Genomic DNA, 17,102 nt, shown 5'->3' with positions numbered 1-17,102 from the left:
TAGGTAGATAGATAGATAGTAAGTAGGTAGATAGATAGATAGTAGGTAGATAGATAGTAGGTAGATAGATATATAGGTAGGTAGGTAGATAGATAGATAGATAGGTAGGTAGGTAGACAGATAGATAGATAGATAGGTAGGTAGATAGGTAGGTAGATAGATGGTAGGTAGATAGATAGATAGTAGGTAGGTAGATAGATAGATAGTAGGTAGATAGATATATAGGTAGGTAGATAGATAGATAGATAGTAGGTAGGTAGATAGATAGGTAGGTAGATAGATAGATAGTAGGTAGGTAGATAGATAGTAGGTAGGTAGATAGATAGTAGGTAGGTAGATAGATAGATAGTAGGTAGATAGATAGATAGTAGGTAGGTAGATATATAGATAGATAGATAGATAGTAGGTAGGTAGATAGATAGATAGTAGGTAGGTAGATAGATAGATAGTAGGTAGATAGATAGATAGTGGGTAGGTAGGTAGATATAGACCGTATTTGTGACCTTGGGAGAACCACTGCAGTTTCCAGTAGAGAAAATGAGAGCATAGAGCTTCGGTGGTGGGAATAGTGTTATCTTGTAATTTTGTAAATCAATAATAGCTTACTAATAAAAAAGTAATAACATGAAAAAAGTAATATATGGGGAGTTGGGCGGTAGTGCAGCGGGTTAAGCGCACATGGCACAAAGCGCAAGGATAGGTGTAAGGATGCCGGTTCAAGCCCCCAGTTCCCCACCTGCAGGGGAGTCGCTTCACAGGCGGTGAAGCAGGTCTGCAGGTGTCTATCTTTCTCTCCCCTCTGTCTTCCCCATCTCTCTCCATTTCTCTCTCCATTCTATCCAGCAATGACAACATCAACAACAATAATAACCACAACAACAATAAAAACAACAAGGACAACAAAAAGGAAATAAATAAAAAGTATTTTTAAAAAGCTTTAAAAAAGTAATATATGATTTTTCTTATACCTTTTTCACTTACTGTACTTTCCTGCTCTATAAAGGACACTGGATATGATCTTAGTGAAGCTAAAACACCTCTGCCTCCCACCCCCAGCCAGAGTCTGTGTTTTGTAGATGTGTGTTTTGCTGCTCTTGGACACTGTTTCATTCTAGATGGAATCAGAGAAAGAAATGAAGCGATAACACAGGACCAGAGCTTCCGCCAGTGCTGTGTGTCTCGTGCCCCTGGGCTTGAATCCGGATCACATTCACCACAAGGCTCTCACCCTATCTGCAGAACTCTTATCTCAGGCCCCCAAATTGATCCTGTTACAAAGAATCTTTTAAAAAATTAATTAATTAATTTAATTAATTTATTGCCTCCAGGGTTCCTGTTACAAAGAATCTTTTTAAAAATTAATTAATTAATTAAATTAATTTATTGCCTCCAGGGTTATCACTGGGGCTTGGTGCCTGCACTATGAATTCACTGCTCCTGGAAGCTATTTTTCCTATTTTGTTGCCCTTGTTGTTATTGTTATTATTATTGATAATAGTGTTGTTGGTAAGACAGAGAGAAATCGAGAGAGGAGGGGAAGACAGAGGGGAGAGAAAGACAGACACCTGCAGACCTGCTTCACTGCCTGTGAAGTGACCCCCCCTACATTTAGGGAACAGAGGGCTGGAACAGGGATTCTTGTGAGGGTCCTTGTGCTTCTCACCAAGTGGGTTTGACCCTCTGAGCTACAATCTGGCCCCTATTACAAAGGTTCTGACAAAATACAAGTAAGACTTGTTGTTGGAAGATAGAAGATCAGCAGTCTTTGGACTGGGAGGATGCCATATAGTTCTGCAAACACTTCATGCCTGTTCTCTGAAGTCTGAGTCCAATCTCAGCACCATGAGCCAGATCTGAGCAGTGTTCTAGATCTATCATTTATGTCTGCCTGTCTGCCTGCCTGCCTGTCTGTCTGCCTGCCTGTCTGCCTGCCTGTCTGTCTGCCTGCCTCTCTGTCTGCCTGTCTGTCTGTCTATCATTTATGTCTGTCTGCCTGCCTCTCTGTCTGCCTGTCTGTCTGTCTATCATTTATGTCTGCCTGCCTGCCTGTCTGTCTGTCTGCCTGTCTGTCTGCCTGTCTGTCTGCCTGTCTGTCTGTCTGCCTATCTGTCTGCCTGTCTGCCTGCCTGCCTACCTATCATCTATTTATCATCTATCTACCTATCTATCATCTATCATCTATCTATCTATCATCTGTCTACCTATCTATCATCTATCTATCTATCATCTATCTACATATCTATCAATCATCTATCATCTATCTACCTATCTATCATCTATCTATCATCTATCTACCTATCTATCATCTATCTATCTATCTATCATCTATCTATCTGTCATCTATCTATCTTATCTATCATCTATCTACATAGCTATCAATCATCTATCTATCATCTATCTATCTACCTATCTATCATCTATCTACCTATCATCTATCTATCTTTCATCTATCTATCTATCATCTATCTATCATCTATCTATCATCTATCTATCTATCATTTATTTATGTATCTATCATCTATCTATCTATCTAAACTGTCTTTCTGTATGTTTTTCATTAAAATAAATACATTTAAAAAGTTGATCTGTATCAATCCACAATACAAAATTCCATACAATCTCTCTCATTAAGAGAACAACTGACAGTAGAAACTGCCTCTCTGACCCACAGCCTTATGAGCTAATGAACAATAAAGCTATGCTAAGCTACTAGTAGAGATTCTATTTTATGTTGTGATTAAAACACTTTTTTTTTTTTTGCCTCCAGGGTTATTGCTGGGGCTCGGTGCCTGCATTACGAAACCACTGCTCCTGGAAACTATTTTTCCCCCGCTTTGTTGCCCTTGTTGTCATCATTGTTGTTATAATTGCTGTTGTTGTTCTTGGATAGGACAGAGAGAAATCGAGAGAGAAGGGGAGACTCACGGGGGAGAGAAAGACAGACACCTGCAGACCTGCTTCACCGCCTGTGAAGCGACTCCCCTGCAGGTGGGGAGCCGGGGGCTTGATTAAAGCACCTTTACCTTTATTTTTACCTTTGTCCCCATACATGTGGATTTCACCACTACAGGTTGGACATTTCTCATAGACATGAACAGAGAGAAGGACAGAAAGATAGATACTGGGGTCGGGCGGTGGCGCAGTGGGTTAAGCGCATGTGGCGCAAAGCGCAGGAACCGGCGTAAGGATCCTGGTTCGAGCCCCCGGCTCCCCACCTGCAGGGGAGTCGCTTCCCAGGCGGTGAAGCAGGTCTGCAGGTGTCTGTCTTTCTCTCCCCTTCTCTGTCTTCCCCTCCTCTCTCCATTTCTCTCTGTCCTATCTAACAACGAATTGCGTCAACAAGGGCAATAATAATAACCACAACGAAGCTACAACAAGGGCAACAAAAGAGGGAAAAAAAAAAAAAAAAGAAAGATAGATACCACAGGACAGAAGCTTCTCCCAATGCTGTTGTGCCCCCAGGTGGTGTGTTGGGGATTCAGATCTGGACCAAGCAAGGCAGGCGTCATACTCAGGGGAGTCATGCCTGCATCATCAGCAGTCAGCCAAAAGGCCGTGGTCGATATGCCAACCCAATAGGTCAGGAAAATAGCTCAACTGGATAGCACACCTACTTTGTGATAGGCATGATCCAGCTTGGAAGCCAGTCCTCACCACACTGGGGGAAGACTGGACGCTTTGTTGTTTTTCCTTCACTCTGTCTTTCTACCTGAATGTGTATTCCCGCGGATGGTGAATATATATTTCAATTACTGCTACTCAAAGTCATAGATGAAAACAGAGGATAAAAGGTCATGGCAGAAAGAGGATAACACAGCACAAATCCATTGCTTGCCAAATTTTCTCGTGTGCCTGGTATACTCATGTGGTAACACACACGCAGACCCACGTCCTTGTACACGGGAGGTACATGGAAGGTGTGTCTGTTACCTGGCTATTTCCCCAACAAAGGCTTAATGGAATTATGTGCTATTATGGACTAATAGTAACTTTAGGTATTAGATGAACAATGAAGGAAGTTTTATAAAAATGCAACTTTCATCAGTTGGTCATAAGCTTTCTGCACTTTCTGTCTTTCGTGTCTTGTAAGTAAATGGTAAACGAGACAGAGAGACATTCGATAAATGCTTAACAAAGCCGTCCATAAAAGGCAGAAACGGTACAAATCAAGAAAGATGTGCTCTCTCTGCGTTAACTCACATCCAGACAACACCTTCAAAGTAAGATACCACAGGGCTGGTAGAAAATACAGAACACATGAGCTATTGTTATTTTCAAAGAGAACAAGAAAATTCCTGAGTAAATGTAAAGACCCTCTGTCTCTGCAGCAGCATTATTAACCCACTGGAGTCAGACGCGAATGAACTCACATTTAATGTGAAATCAGCGCTACAGTATCAAGCAGTGGCTTGAATAGTGTCAAGCAGCGATTAGAATTTCTGCTTTGCAATGTATGTGTTAGAATTGGTCTTTATAGCCACTTTAATATGAGCACAGTTACTGTTGCAATTCAATTAAGGGCATGTTATTGAATTGAATGTGTGTTTTCACTGAAAAACAAATCAATAGCTTCAGTAGTGGAATACTTCTCATATAACAGTGCTCTGGACATCACTTTCTAATTGCAGGTATCATTTTCTTTCCCTGAAACTTCGACCAACTTCTGTTAATCATAAGATGCTTTTCACCTTATCTATGAAGATTCATACTGCATATTTTTAGTAACTAACCAACATCTTCAACTATGTGATTATTTAATCATAAATATGCAGCTATGAATTTTCAGGTTTTAAATTAGTATTTATTTAAGATTACATTCGAACAGATGATGATCTTATACTTGAAAAGAGGCATATGTTTATTCTGTATGTTTTAGACTTATTTTAAAGTTAGTATCTTATTTTATCCTTCATTAGAAGTGAGAATCAACTTCATATGTTCAATGTTTAAGATTTTGAATTCCTATTTATTTTATTTTTGTTGTACATGGAGATTCACTATTCTGGGTCGACTGTTTAAATGGAAAAAGATATGGGCCCAGGCAGTGGTGCACCTGGTTGAGCACACATGTTGTAATGCGCAAGGACCCAGGTTCAAGCTCCCCATTCCTACCTGCAGGGGGAAAGCTTTGCAAGTTGTGAAGCAAGGCTGCAGGGGTCTATCTGTCTCCTCCTTCCTCTCAATTTCTGGTTGTCCTTATCCAACAATTAAATATTGAAAATAATTTATTTCTTTTTTTAAATGTTTCTTTATTTATTCCCTTTTGTTGCCCTAGTTGTTTTATTGTTGTAGTTATTATTGTTGTTGTCATTGCTGGATAGGACAGAGAGAAATGGAGAGAGGAGGGGAAGACAAAGAGAAGGAGAGAAAGACAGACACCTGCAGACCTGCTTCACCGCCTGTGAAGCGATGCCTCTGTAGGTAGGGAGCCGGGGGCTTGAACCGGGATCCTTAGCTGGTCCTTGCGCTTTGCGCCACATGCGCTTAACCCGCTGCGCTACCGCCTGACTCCCAATAGATTTCTTTTTTTAAAGAGAGACAAAAGGAGATATGGAAAGATACCACAGCACCAAAGATTTTCCTAGTATGATGAGGCCAGACTCAAACTGGTTCTTGCCCACAAGTTACTTGCTAAACAAGGTACTCTGCTATTCTCTGGTTTCTTTTGAGGTACTGCAGACATGCTAAGTAAATTTTGCTTCCCTGTATCATTCACATAATATTCTTTGAAAATTGCCCTTCCTTACTTATTCTTTTACTAAAAATCTAGACATCTTTGAAAGCACAGCTCAATTGCTTATTCCAAGAATTCCTGTGTTAAAATTAAGTGGTAAGGGACTTTATAAGTTACCCCAAAGACTTATTTTATTGTTTAAAACTTTAAGTTTAAGAATTAAAATCAGATATATTTCATTTTGTTTCATGTATAGATATGTTTGGTACATATACTTAATAAAGTCTTAGTAGATTCACAAAAACTACAACTATGTCTTAAAACCAACAATGAACTTTTTAGACTTGAACATATAGCAGGACCCCATTTTCCTCAAGGCTCAAATATTTGTTTCTTCAAAGTAAAAACTCTGTTAGAAAAAAAGAATCTGTTGAGCCAAATTAGAACCTGGACTGTTTACCAGAATTTGACTTATTTATTTTTATTTATAAAAAGGGAACCCTGACAAAAACACAGGATAAGAGGGGTACGACTCCACACAGTTCCCACCACCAGAATTCTGTATTATCCCCTCCCCTCCCTTGAAAGCTTCCCTATTCTTTATCCCTCTGGGAGTGTGGACCCAGGGTCATTGTGGGATGCAGAAGGTAGATTTACTTTACTGCTGAAGTTATTCCTAGGGCTTCATGCCAGCATCATGCATCAAGTGCTCCAAGCAGGGATTTCCTTATTATATATTTTTTCTCCTTGTATAAAGACAGAGTGAACTTGAGAGTAAAGGGAAAGGATGATAGGGAGAGATAAAGACAGACATCTGTAGTGCTTCTTTGACTGTCATAAGGCTTCCCCAAGTCGGATGGGTAACAGGGGCTTGGTTAAAGGGCCTTGCACATAGTTCTTCTTCTAGCGTTTGCCCTTCTTCCGTAGCCAGTCAACAGGTCAGGTTGAAAGCTGTCAGGAGCTGCTTGTTGCTGGCTTTGAAAGTGACTGGGATCCATGTGGATTCAGTCGGCTAGGAAGGATCGTCAGTTTCCCCAATGAATGGGGACTCACGGGATGCACCACGAGAAGGTCGATCCAATGCATCCCATTGCACATAGTAACACATGCAATCTATTTAGTGACCTGTTGCCTAGCCCCTACTCACTGCCTGTTGTAGTGATTTCAAAATGATGAATGTTCCATATGTAATTTTTGAGTTTAGTTTTAAAGCTTGAGTAACATCATGTTTCATACAAGAGTCTGACTTAATAAAAGAGTTTGGAGTGGAGTTTCATCTCCTGTTTGCACACCCGTGACCAATGTTGACACATCGAGGTATAGTCATATTGGGCACATCGGATTTGTTTAGTACTTAACATTTTTCTTTTCATTACTTCTATGGTAATGGGAAGTAGGTTACTTGAAAAGTCACAAATGCATCACCTGTAATTAAAGAAGGAAAGAGATCAAAAGACAGGTTGTGAATCAGAAAGCAAGCTAAGATTAATTGCTAATCTAGGTATAAAAAGTTTTGGGGTTCTTAGAAATAGAAGAGACAGTATGTACTGTGTCACTCTCTATTATGAATATGAATAAAAATATGCTGTCTCCTAACACAGATTTTGAAAGTCTTAGCTAATGAATCTTCATCTCTGGGACATTAATTTGTTCTTTTAAAAGTACCATCAGTACTTTTAGAAAATATTGCATTGCCAATTTTTGAAGGATTTAATTTTGTTTAAATATTGATTTATTTGATAGAGACAGAGAGAAATTGAGAAGGAAGGGGAGGTGGAATGGGACAGAGACAGAGAGACACCTGCAGCCCTGTTGGTGGAGGGCTTCTTCCACATAGGTGGGGACCAGTCGTTTGAACCCAGGCCCTTGTGCACTGCGACGTGTGTAATCAACCGGTGGCACCACCGTCCAGCCCCTGTCTTGCTAATTTTAAGGGGAAAATGTATAGGATTCTATATCCTGTTTTATGAAGACAATCTCAAGTATAATTGGTGGAAATCAAAAAGGTGGCTTGCAGATTATTCCCACCCCTCCTTTTTTTCCCAGAAGTTTAAGATTTTAGGTGGGTATTGGAAAGCCTAGTGAAGTGTGTGTGTGTGTGTGTGTGTGTGTGTGTGTGTGTGTGTGTGTGTTAGCTGGCAAGTATGTCAGTTTTATGTAGAAACTTAGAGGATAGCAACTAAAAATCAAGCTTTTGTCGTTTGCTATTAAAATACAAATAAGTTTCTCTGTTACTCAGGCCCCTTTCTAGATACTGAGACTGTCAATGTGCAAGTCTGGCTCTTTCTGAAAGGGCTGGAGGGGGTGCTGTGGGTGGCTTTAGGCCCAGCTGTATGCTGGTGGGGGAGGACGTGGGCTGAGGGATGAGAAGGTTTTGCAGAAAACTGAGCAATTTTGCACATGTACCAACAACTGTATTTACTGTGAATCACTAATTCTCAGAATAAAAATATAATTTTTCAAAAGGGTCTGGCATGGATATGCAGTAATATACTTCTCCATTGGGGTAGCCTCAGGAATTTTGATAGGTTGGACTGCGTTTTCTTGAGTAGTATTTAATTTGTTCTAATGCTTAAATTATAACTTTATGGAAATGTATACATTCTTTACCAGAAAGCCTGAAAACATTGGAACTTCAGCTTTGAGGGTTTTGAAAATCATAATGATGTTATTCCAAGACTTGAGAGATGGAGTGAATATTCTTGATATCTTCAATTGACTTGATAGATGGTCTTGTTACTATCCATTTGGGGCGCTCAAAAGAATACAAGACTTGCCTCTGTCTTATTCATCATAAACTTCTATAGAGATATTGATTTCCAAGTTAAAAAAAAAGCTTTTATCTTTCTTTTGGACATAAAAGGATCTGTTTTCTCTGTTGGAATTCCAGTATTCAGCTGTTACATGACACTGTGCTAAGGATACTGAGGTGTGATCAGAAGTAATTTCCTACCTGTGATCTTTGACAGCTGACTTGGAGATGGGTGGGTAGCACATCAGTAGATAGTATGAAATGCCATGAACTCTACTAAGTCCCTCAATACGTGGGAATGAAATGTAGCAATTGTCATTAGTCCTGCAAAGTTTTGGATAAGAAGGCTAGGAATGGTAATTATGGAGAAGAAACACTAATAAGAATAAAAGTAATACTCATAAATTATGAAGAGTTCGATAAGATTAAATTAATCCATAAATTAATTTTATGGAAATTATGAAATTTTATGGAATTTTCCACAAGTTAATTTTTTGGGAAAAAAATGACAAACAAGTTTCTTAATACCAGTTTTTCACACTTGGAGTCAATGATTAAGCTAAGTCAGTAAGATTAGTATTTCTGTGCCATGTCTACTGGTCATTAAGCCACAGGAGGAGAGATTTGGGTGGAAATGTTAAACTAGTCATACAACTCTGCACTTCCGTAATTCTTAATTATGCCATTGATGGCTATACCTTCAGATAGCATTTGTTTTCATAACTGATGGCAAGTACTATATTTCCAACCAAGTTTGCAAATTAAATAACACATATGAACCACATATAATATTCACCTTGACTGTATCTTGGAAGCTCCCAGGTTTTTTTTGTTTTATCTTTATTGTTGTTACTAAGTCTTTTAGTTGTCTATCCATCTTTCCTTTTTTTTTTTTTTCCTTCCACAAACTCTGGTAACCTCAGCAAGCGAAGTCATGTCATGTCAAGATTTAATATTCTTTAGTCTATGGGCATATACTTCATTAATCAAATGGCTATCTCGTTATTTGGGACCTCTGACCATTGATAAATTTCTGACCTTTGTGACTGATGAAAAAGTAAAATCAAAAGCAAAACAAAGCAGTACCCTCAGGAAAAGTTGAGCTGTTGCTAGAGACAAAATCCGTAATGCAGTTTGAACATTGTTTACTGTGTAATGGTTTTGCCCTGTAGAATCTCTGAAGAGTCTCACACTGTAACATCGTATAATCTGGTAGAGAATAGGAGGGTCCTAAATGATGGACAGATACTAAGCACTGATACACTCTGTACTCACAGGATTTACTCCTTCACGTGGGCTCATTCTTTTGCTTTCTCTATAGGCACTTAGACACGTGCAACCTTGTAGCCACTGTGCTGGGTAGAAGCTGTTAGACTAAAGGATAAATAGACATGACTCTGCAGTGAGGACACTGAGGACGCTCGCGAGAGCTGAACTAGGTCTGGAGGTGTGTCTCTCTCTCTCTCTACCTCTCCTCCCCTCTCAGTTTCTCTCTGTCTTGTCAAATTAAAAAGAAAAAGGAAGAAAAAAGTAGAACGTGACATGACTATAAGAAATTTCTATCTTCTAAGATGGATAGAATAGACCTTCAAAACTATCCTCTACTCCTGTTGATCATGACACTTCAACCTTACTAATCAATGCCCTTATAGCCCACAATGAGAGTTAGTCTGGTTTCCATAAGACACAACCTTAAATTGTCATCATCACACATTTTTTTAAAGTATTTATTTTATTTATTTATTCCCTTTTGTTGCCCTTGTTGTTTTATTGTTGTAGTTATTATTGTTGTTGTTGTTGTTGGATAGGACAGAGAGAAATGGAGAGAGGAGGGGAAGACAGAGAGGGGGAGAGAAAGACAGACACCTGCAGACCTGCTTCACCGCCTGGGAAGCGACTCCCCTGCAGGTGGGGAGCCGGGGTTGGAACCGGGATCCTTATGCCGGTTCTGATGACGTGCTTATACGCCTGCTCTCTTCAAGAACTTTTCCAGATGTCGTTACATTCCTGCACTTTTATCTAAACCTACATTTCCATTATGCAAACAAAATTCAAACTGAATCTTATCAAAATACTCCTCATTTCTGTATAGTCCTGCATAGAGCTAGAAACACCACCAGGAACCAGAACATCAAACATCTCCTTTCACTGCCGACAGTTTGCTATTTCAAATAGTTCTGGTTTCATTCTTGTTTTCTTTTATATGTATTGGAAAACTTTGGGGGGAACATACTAAATTTGGTTGTTGTTTTGCCAAAGGGTTTTGATGGTGAAAAAGATTGTTTAAGTTGAATATTAATGCATAAGTTAGTACAAGAGTAAAATCTTCTAAATAAGATTTTCGTTCTGTTTTGCCTGCAGGTTTATTTTATTTATTTATTTTGCACAGCATATAGGATGTTGATACAGTATCTGATACAATTACTGCTTGCAAAGATGCAAATTAATAGATTTATCATTTTTATCAAGTCATAAGAACAAGTAGGCTCCTGGGAAATAGGGTTTATCTATGAATGAAGGCAATTACAACTATGCAGATGAATCACACTACTTTTGCCTTATGAGGTGATTTGAGATTGCTTTTGGCTATATGAAATACATTTTTAATGAGTAGCACTGAGTGATGGAGGTACTTAAGAAGAAAAAGACTCCATGGCAAACACTATTTTGAATTTCTACTAAAATATATGCCACAGCGAAAGTAATCCTATTACTTCTCTGACAAAAAGTTATAGCATTGTCTAGTGCTTTCTACAATAGGACCTTGTAGTATTCCAAGAATATTACATATCAATTCATTTCTCTCTGGTTTACTCTGGTATGTATTTCCATTTCTTTGTTTATTATTAATAAATTGTGTGTCTAAGTTACATTTATATTCTTGGGACTGTGTTTGATATAATTTTAAGAGTGTGTCTATTGACTTGGCTTGTGTTTAAATCACTCTGATACGTTAGGAAAAAAATGAAATTACAACTAGCCCAGCAAGTGAGAACATTAATAACCATCCAATTATCCTGTGAACATTCTATACTATAAAGATATTTAAACTAGGAAATATTTATGCTTTGAAATATCACCAAAATTGGTATGCAGAATTGTATTTTATTTGTTAATCATTTAATTGAGGAAGCAATAATTTAGAAGACAGTCGTATCGTATTGCATGATTCTTTTTCCTTTTGTGACTGCTGTCAACACATCACTCCCATCATCAGTGTAACTCCTCCCCCCTCATTGTGTATAATTATATATTCAAGAATCGTGTGCTCATTGAGTTACAGAGATGAAAAAGGCAGCAAATGAGGCAGGGGGAGTAAATGGGAGTAGAAGGGACTTTCATGCCTGAGGCCTCACAGGTTCTCGGTACAACACCAGGCACTAAGCTCGAGCGGACTAAAATTCTAGTAAAAAAATTAAAAACCTCATGTTAAAATAACCATATGAGGGTTTTATGTAAACATTTCACACTGTTATGGTAATAGAAAATCACATAATAAACTATATAAGAACAACAATTCCACCTGTGCTCTCTATTTGTATGGTTATATTATTTTGAAGAAAGATATTACATCAAATGATCTTGAAAATAGTCTTCGAAAAGTCAGACTGACAAAGAATTGAAAATCTTGCTAAGTAAAAATTGTAATATATATATATATATATATATATATTTTAAAATATGACAAGTGTATTTCACATAGTTACTTCTCTAAGAAGAAATTGCACTTTTAAAATTTATCATGGTATTATATCGCTAAATACCTAGTTTTCCTTCAGTTATATTATTTTTGTGCTATATAGCTTACCCATGCCCCCTAGATGATATTTCAAATGCTTGATGATATTTGCTTGTCTGACAACTCTTATTCTCTTTGAAATCTCTCTCTCTCTCTCTCTCCCTCTGTGTGTGTTTAACTGGAACCTCATCTACATGTGAGTTCACCATGCTGAGCCAGGCTTTTACTCAGATACAGAGACAAAGATCGATAAGGAGACGTCACTGCACTGCATTGACATACCACCTCCCGTATGCTCCCACAATTTGAACCTGGGTCATAGTAGATCACCTTGAAGGCCACCACCAGATGAACTATTTCTTGGGTTATTCCTTTGGGTTTTAATATGTCATAATTGTGATTATTACTTATTAGTCAGACACATACCAATACTACCACTTGGGGTCATGGAATAGCTTGCCTGGTAAGGCGTCTTCTTTGCTCATGCATGACCCAGGTTTGAGTTCACAGTATACCACTGGAGTATCATGGCACTGGCTTGGGGTGGGCTTCAGCACTATGGTATCTCCCCCCTCTCTGAATATTTCTTTTACTAGCTAAAAAAGTTAGCACAGAACAGTGACAACTCAAAGATGACTCCCCTCCCCCCCAAAAAAACCCCCATAATTTTGAATGCCAAAATTGCATGATGAGTAAGTCTCACTGCAGTTCAGTTATTTTTGTGATGGAAATAGTATCCCTTTGTTTCGGTAGCTGGATAACATCAATGACAATTTTTAAGCTATTTTAAGGGTCATGATCCTAAATAATCTCTCTTGCAAAACACTTTTGTTGTATACAAAGAATTTCTTTAATTAGTATACTCTCCAAATAAGGGATTCTCTCACTCTGAAAGTTTATAAAGTGCTATGAATTGCAATGAATCACTGTGGAAAGACTTCTTCTTTTTTTTAAATATTTTATTTTATTTATTCCCTTTTGTTGCCCTTGTTGTTTTATTGTTGTAGTTATTATTGTTGTTGTCGTCGTCGTTGGATAGGACAGAGAGAAATGGAGAGAGGAGGGGAAGACAGAGAGGGGGAGAGACAGACAGACACCTGCAGACCTGCTTCACCGCCTGTGAAGCGACTCCCCTGCAGGTGGGGAGCCGGGGTTCGAACCGGGATCCTTATGCCGGTCCTTGTGCTTTGCGCCACCTGCGCTTAACCCGCTGCGCTACAGCCCGACTCCCTTGGAAAGACTTCTACAGTCTAACTGGTGATCCCTGAAGTCTGGATCTGATCATGTTGCTTGGTAATGAGCCGCTTCTGAGTGTGACAAGTAGAGACTTGCAACATGGTTTCTCATTGGTTCCTGCATTTTCTCAGAGCTTTGAAACATGGCTGTGACACAGAGTTTATGTGCTCTTTTTAGAAGTTGGATACAGATGACCCAGTTGCTCAAGTCAACTCAGGTCACTTACCAACAGACTGTAGCTACTTGAAGAAGCCAGGATGTAGACAGAAAAATAAAACGTAGATGAACTTAGGTCATATTTGCAACTCATAGTATCACAGGCTAACATCCATGTATGGTTTTCAGCCATCATTTCTGGGCACTTATCTATGCATGTGCTCCAGAAGGTGGAATTAGGTTTTCAGGCATGGGGTCCTGAGTTTGGTCCTGGGTAATACATGTTGGGGATGGGGGTGTCTGGTTCTTTCTTTCTCTCCTCCTCCTGTCTCTCTTATTAATAAATGAATAAAATCTTTTAAAAAGAAGATTATTTATGCAGCAAAAGCTAAATGATACAGATGGAATTTTTTAAAAAAAAATTTTTATTACCTTTTTATTTATTGGATAGAGACAGCAAGAAATCAAGAGGGAGGCAATGACAGAGAGGGAGAGAGGTGGTTTGGGAGATGGCACAGTGGATAAAGCACTGGACTCTCAACCATGAGGTCCTGAGTTCAATCCCTAGCAGCACATGTGCCAGAGTGATGTCTGGTTCCTTCTCTCTCTCCTGTCTTTCTCATGGATGAATAAATAAAATCTTTAAAAGAGAGAGAGAGAGACAGAAAGACACCTGCAGCACAGCGTCACCACTTGCAAAGGTTTCCCCCTGCGGATGGGGACCAGGGGCTTGAACCCGGGTCCTTGTACATTGTTTTTTTTTTTTTAAGAAAGGATTAATTAACAAAACCATAGGGTAGGAGGGGTACAACTCCACACAATTCCCACCACCCAATCTCCATATCCCACCCCCTCCCCTGATAGCTTTCCCATTCTCTATCCCTCAGGGAGCATGGACTCAGGGTCATTGTGGGATGCAGAAGGTGGAAGGTCTGGCTTCTGTAATTGCTTCCCCACTGAACATGGGCGTTGACTGGTCGGTCCATACTCCCAGTCTGCCTCTCTCTTTCCCTAGTGGGGTGGGTCTCTGGGGAAGCAGAGCTCCAGGACCTATTGGTGGGATCTTCAGTCCAAGGAAGCCTGGCCGGCATCCTGATGACATCTGGAACCTGGTGACTGAAAAGAGAGTTAACATACGGAGCCAAACAAATTGTTGAGCAATCATGGACCCAAAGCTTGGAATAGTGGAGAGGAAGTGTTAGGGGGATACTCACTGCAAACTCTAGTGTACTTCTGCTTTCAGGTATATATTTTGCACTAGTTTATGGATACATGTGAACATATGCTCTCTCTCACAGAAACTGGTGTATATCTAGGTTTTGGGACTTTGTTAGAAAGTGAACCACCTTAGATGTAATTAGAGTGTACTATAAAAGGAAAGGTCTCACCCGAGTAATGAAGCTGAAGGGTTGTCATTCCACACCTGAAGTCTCTGGACACAGTCTGAAGTGAAGCATGTTGAGGTGGCAATCATTGCGTTGGTTAGGTTGTGATCGGCGGATGCAATATTATTTGATATGGATTGGGAGAGACATACGGGAAAGTGGGCCCTATCCAAGGGTTCCAGGACTGGGGGAAGTAGAGGCTCTATAGTGGAGATGTGAGGTTCCTGCTGTCTTAGGGTTCAAAAAGACAATCGATAGTTAATGTTATCATCACATTATTTGGTAATTGGGTTAACTTTGAAAAGTCCTTTTGTTAGGGTTTGCTGTACAGTATCCAGTATCTTGTATATAGCTGTGCTATTGGTTGCTTCTGATCTACTTGGTCTAGGCTTTTGAGAGAGTCCGAATATCAATTACACAGCCTATATATTAAAAAGACTCAGTCTGTGTTTTAAAAACATGTGCCCTCAACCAGGTTTATCACCACCCGGCCCCCTAGATGAGTTTTTTTTTTTTTATTGTCTATATTGAATTGAATGAATAGAAATCAGACTAAGTCATCTGATATATGCCTAGTATTTTTACTTACTTTTAGAAGTTCTTCCCTCTTATTAATGTTTATTTATTTATTTATTTTTGGATAGAGACTGAGAGGCTTTGAAGGGAGGGGGAGACAAAGAGGGAGAGAGTCAGAGAGACGCCTTCAACTCTGCTCCACCACTCGTGAAGCTTTCTCTCTTCAGATGGTGTCTGGGGTTTGAACCTGCAATCTTGAACACTGCATTGTGTGTGTTTAACCAGGGGTGCCCCTGCCTTGCCCCTGCCTTGCCCCTGCCTTTGGCACTTCTTCCACTCAAAACCATTCCTAGACCAGTTTGAACCATGTCTCTAACCAGTATTAGTTAAGGAAACATTGACAGAAATAGTGATGTGATTTGAGAGAGGAAAAAACTCTAATCTGATTAAAAAACTAGTGTGTACAGTATTTTAAAAATGACTTTGCACTTTAAGAGCTGAGAGAGTAGGTAGGGTGATCAGAGCAAGAAATCTGCAGTACAGCTGAAAGAAGAGCTAGTCAGAAATATAAAGTGTTGTTAAAATTATTAGACTTAGGGAAGAAATACAGATAGGTAGCAAATGGAAAGACCTGATAAGTGCAAAGAGCCATAAGCCAACAGGGAGGACACAGTCTTGCCATATTTTTAAAGCCAATGAGAAAAGCGGGCCAGCAAATGAAAAAAAATGTCCTTGATTTCTGATGTAAGTATTTTATTTTTTTTCTTGCTGGATTTTTGTTTTAATATTTCCAGAACATAAGCAGGAACAGACAAATCGAAGGGAGTTGTAAAAAGATTCTAAAAAGTGATTAAAGAGCCGAGGGACCAGTTAACAAAGCAAGATTAAAGGATAGAGATACAAAAATCTTAGCAATGGGTAAGGAGATCAAAGAGGGATGACCATTTCCAAACCTGTGAAAGGCATAGGAATCCTTTAAAAAGGGCTTTCATATTTATTTCATAACTGAGAACTCTTTGAAAACTACAAACTCTGTTACATTATGTTAATGACTAAACCATTTTCTCCAGATAGAGACAAGTTTATTATGTGAACAGAGTAACAGGATGAAGTGCAGTGACTGTGAGAATGGACCAGAAGATGGTGTGTTTAAAATCATAAACAAGGAAGATGAGGATGGTAACAGTCTTATTGTCTTATTATACCACAATATAAGTCATGCAAACACTACCACTAAATATATTTATCATGTGTTCCCAAAGGATTTGTAATTTAATTCTGCAGTATATACAAATTAAATGCATGCAAATTAGAAAAAATGGTCATCATAGAACATGGTGCGACCAAATCTTAGTTAATGTAATTGTTGATACTAAGGATTAATTTTACCTCTGAACCTTCTAGACATTATTAAAAAGCGTGATCAGAAAAGCTAGGGGTATGCTGGTGTCGCCTCAGAGAAAGCAAGTGCATTCAAGCCTCTATGTTGCTTTCTAGCTAGACTGGAGCTTTCCTTGGTCCCTTTTGGAAAACGACTTAACTTGCTCAGCCTCCTTTTACTGCCCTGTCTAATGATATGCTTGGACTTACTTTATCTCAGGCAGATGGTTTTGGTTTATTCTTTGATGCTGTAGAATTATTCCT

Source organism: Erinaceus europaeus, chromosome 18, assembly GCF_950295315.1.
Source record: "Erinaceus europaeus chromosome 18, mEriEur2.1, whole genome shotgun sequence".
Lineage (NCBI taxonomy): Eukaryota > Metazoa > Chordata > Mammalia > Eulipotyphla > Erinaceidae > Erinaceus > Erinaceus europaeus.
This window is presented reverse-complemented; position numbering follows the sequence as displayed.